This window comes from Hordeum vulgare, chromosome 2H, assembly GCF_904849725.1.
Source record: "Hordeum vulgare subsp. vulgare chromosome 2H, MorexV3_pseudomolecules_assembly, whole genome shotgun sequence".
In the NCBI taxonomy this organism is placed as follows: Eukaryota; Viridiplantae; Streptophyta; class Magnoliopsida; order Poales; family Poaceae; genus Hordeum; species Hordeum vulgare.
Window position 1 is genome coordinate 81,311,092 of NC_058519.1, and position 4,148 is coordinate 81,315,239.

Here is a 4,148-nt window from a genome sequence, read left to right on the forward strand (position 1 = left end):
ACAAAGAAAAACTACGAGGTATTTTCATTTGAGTCAGGTTCAGTAGTACTAAATGTTCTACTTCGCATGATCACTCGGCAATATATAATTTGAGACCATAATTTCTGGATTCTCTGTAATTTGTAAAAAAGCAACAATTTCTGGATTCGCATTAATTTGAGACCATCTTGAATATCTCTGTTATGAATCTTTGTACTAAGTAGATAACTGTTGCGTTGGCCGTCTCTCACTGTGATACTGGTAGACATAACTGACATTTCACACTCGTGATTCTGAGAATGTCGCTGCAAAAAACCAAAACAACACTTGCTCTGAATATGGTCAACACACCTGAGAAGACAATACCCAACAGCAATAAATCATACTAGCAGTTATCCTGTACAGTACCTACATGTGGTCCAATTGTTTTGTAAATCATACTCTTATTATTTTTTACCTTGCAACCATTTGAATTTTAACGCATCTAGAACAGAGTATTTGAATTCCGTCACTGTAATCTGCAAACCTCTTACTGTTTTTTGCTCTTGTTTATAGGGTTCCACCAATGCAGGTGGGGATACCATAACCTTTCAGTGGTCGAGGATGTCGTGGAGAACTACCGGAGCGCGCAGATACCCCTCGACGTGATTTGGAATGACGACGACCATATGGACGCAAGGAAGGACTTCACGCTCGGCTCGGTGAACTACCCGCGCCCCAAGCTGCTGGCGTTCCTCGACAAGATCCACAAGCGCGGGATGAAGTACATTGTCGCGGCTAGTCATGTTCATCAACAAAGTCCGGCACGAGCGCCCGCCCGAGATGCTGGAACAAGTCAGGGGGTGAGCGAGCGATTTGGTGCCACCGAGGCGCGTTCGTAGCAGATTTTCCTGCTGCTGCTGGTGTCCTCTGACTGCTGCTGAGCTGCCTGTGCAGGCTTACGAAGTGGGTGCCGCCGCCGGTTAAGATGACAAGAAGCTACGTTGAGGAGAACATCAACAGGTCTCGGAAGAGGATGGATGCCACTGCCTTGGACATGCTGTAGTTCCATTGGTATGTTTGTGTGTCTTGCTGGTTTGGTGTCATATAATGTGTTTGTACCATTTCATTAACATTTCATCTTCACCGTCGGTTCGAACGGAAGCCTATGATCATTTGGGAAATGGATCCCTGTTGATAGTCAGTAGTGAATCTCCTGTCAAATATTTCGACAATAAGTTCATCCTGATCTATCATCTGGAATGCTTGTTATGCTAGAGGGTCGAGTGCTCAGTAAGAACTTTGGTCCTGGTTCCATGATTTTGGAGATGGATGTCTTAGATGTATTCACAGCCCGTGCGCTGTGTGTATTCTGCTTTCTTTTCGATGTCGCTCTTTAGCTGGTCCATCAAACCTCTAGGTATGTTCCTGCTAGGAATGTGTGGTAGACTGGGACATCTTGTTTACTTGTTTTCCTTTTTGAATAAAATCTGGAATGCTCATTCCCTCGTCCATCTATGCTTAGCCTAGCTTAGCTTAAAAGAAGCAAGCATAGAGATAGATATCTGTCTTAGATAAAAGTCCTAGGCCTAGTAATACATTAAAGAGGGAACTTCCATGGTCTATTTTAGATAAAAGGGGACATATAATTTTCTCTATATAATGGCATGGTGCTGATTTAGCGCTGATATGACCTTACAACAGTATTACATTGTAGTGTTTTCTGCATGGTTCCATATCACTAGTTTCATGTTGCCTTCAATCTGCTACTGTTTTCCGATAAGCATGATCTGAACTGAGTTAAGTTTCTTGCTATGATCTGAACTAAGCTATTCTGTTACTTGTTGCTAGCAGATTCGTGATGGAACCGTCCGGTTCAGGAGCAGCAGAACCGGGCGAGGACGGCCGCGACCAAGAACCGGCCCATGAGCGCTCCTATGCCCCCTCCAATGGAGCCGGACCCGCGGTGGTGGAGACGAGGGAGGCGCCCAACTCGTCTGGACTGGAGTGCGTTCCTGAGTGCTTCTTGGTTTCCTCTTGCGCAGTTCAACTCGTTGCGCGCGGGAGAGGCGATGCATAGGAAGGAATGGGTATGATCTTACTGCTCGCTCACTCTCTTGTGATTTGTTGCCAAATCTTTCTGGTGTGATAGCATGCTTTGCACTTGATAGGAGGCGTTTCCTGATTTGTCTATTTGGTTTGATAGCATGCTTTGCACTTTTGCTGCGAGTGAAAAATGTGGGGATCATGTCTTGGCAGTGCTTGCTATCATATTTTGGCAAGAAGAAATCTTGATGCCAAAATGTATCAGTTTCCATTGTAGATGAATGTCGTTACAGTAGTTTCCAATCTGGATGGCACTTGGCACTCACTACTAGCTCACATTTGGCTTAACTTAAAGCAATAGGTTCGCCTCTCATTTGAGGTTAGTACAATAGCAGAGATACTTCTAATCTACTTGTTAGACATTGCAATGGGATCTGCAGTAGTTCTGTTTGTTTATGATTATTCTGCTTTGTTCAACACATGATTTACACATTGAAAAAATTGGTTACTCCTATAGCATTTGAACTCAGATTTCCATACACTACTGTTTGTGCATTTGAGGAACTTGGCTCCAGAGTGTGTCATCACCGAGGTACTGTTAGATAGAGCATCTGTTAGTGGTCTTTCACTTGCGTGTCAGATAGTGTACAAATTAATTTCTGTTTTGAGTTGGCGGTCAAACCAACACTTTGTTATCATACTAAATTGCATGGGTTTTATTGTATCATCTGGGTAGTCGCAAGCGAGGACTAGTTGTTCAGACTTAGGGGGTATGTTCTTCTGATTTGTGATGCTGATGGGACTTCTTCCCGTAGCATTTGTCGGTTTAGTTGGACTGAATTAGTGATACATAGCATTGGCAACATATATTACTAAAAAATAATTATTATAAATACATGTGGAAAAATGTGTGTACAAGACTAGCTAATTGTGTCTGCTTACTGTCTGGACGCATACTTTGGTACGACGTACGTGTACTCCAGAGTACCTTAACCAGTGAGAGTACCTTATTATATCATGTCCAATAATAATTACTATAGTATTTGATGCTGCCTTATTTTTTGAGTTATTCAAGTATAGGTCATTCAACTACATTTTTTGCCTACATACCGGTATATCTTACTTTAGATTAATCATTTCAGCTTCACACAATTAATTAAGGCCAAAAGGGGTCAATTTTAGGACTCTTCATAATTCAGCTGTCATTTTTTTGTATTGTTATTGTTCAGTCCATCTTTATAGGTTACATCAGTGGTAGTTGGTTTAATTGGCTAGACTCAAACTTCTCTCATCTGAGTTCAGAAACATTTGTCGCTTCAAGGTTTCCACCATGGATTGCTTGTTTTTGTGCCTTGTTTCTATTCTTGATCTGTATCTTGTAGCTCTTACAAATATGGTTGTTTCTTCTATAGGACCTCCAGGCCTAAGAAAGTTGAAGTGCGAAGCCTTGAAGCCAATTGTGTGAAGCTCTACTTATCCAAGAATGCATATTATATATTGTAATAATAGACATATCTGCTTTGTAATAGATTGGAAAAATTGTAATATACTACCTTCGTGTTAATTTGATGAATTTCACATGTCCTTTCTGCTCTATTTGAAATATTCATATCGTATGCGATTTGAGAATGTGTGAAATGAAAACCTGACCAGAACTTCTTGACATATGGGACAAATTATGAGAAGAACATGACAAGTGGGACCTACACACAAAACTAAAATTCGAAAGCCCAAAACTGAAACTGGACCAAATGTATTTGGGCACTAAAAGGCCAGGGCCCAAATTATAATGATACCAAAAAAAAATTGAAAAAAATAATACTAAAGTGGTTGTAAATAGGGTAAGGCCCAAAAAGAAGCCCAATAAGAAAAAGCCCCCAAAAATAAAACCAGCCCATGTGATCAATTGAAATGGGTTGGGCTGATTTCAACTATGATGTTTTGATTTCGTCGTAACTTTGCCACGTAGGACCGCCACGTAGGACTGGGTTATATTGTCAATGACGATTTAGGATCGTCGTAAAGGTTACGATGATCTAGGAATCGTCGTAGAAGTTACGACGATTTCGATCAAAACGTCGGTGCTGTTCATTTGTGACGCTCTGTTTTCGACGCTTGGTTTTTCATCGTGAGATCGTCATAAA

General features: G+C 41.2%; 1 long non-coding RNA gene across 1 annotated transcript; it reads left to right on the forward strand.

Annotated features, from left to right (window-relative positions):
- Positions 1-2,563: 2,563 nt before the first annotated feature.
- LOC123429652 lies at positions 2,564-3,577 on the forward strand. Its single transcript, XR_006622726.1, has 2 exons — positions 2,564-2,596; positions 3,417-3,577. It is a non-coding gene; the product is annotated as an uncharacterized LOC123429652 (long non-coding RNA).
- Positions 3,578-4,148: the final 571 nt, after the last annotated feature.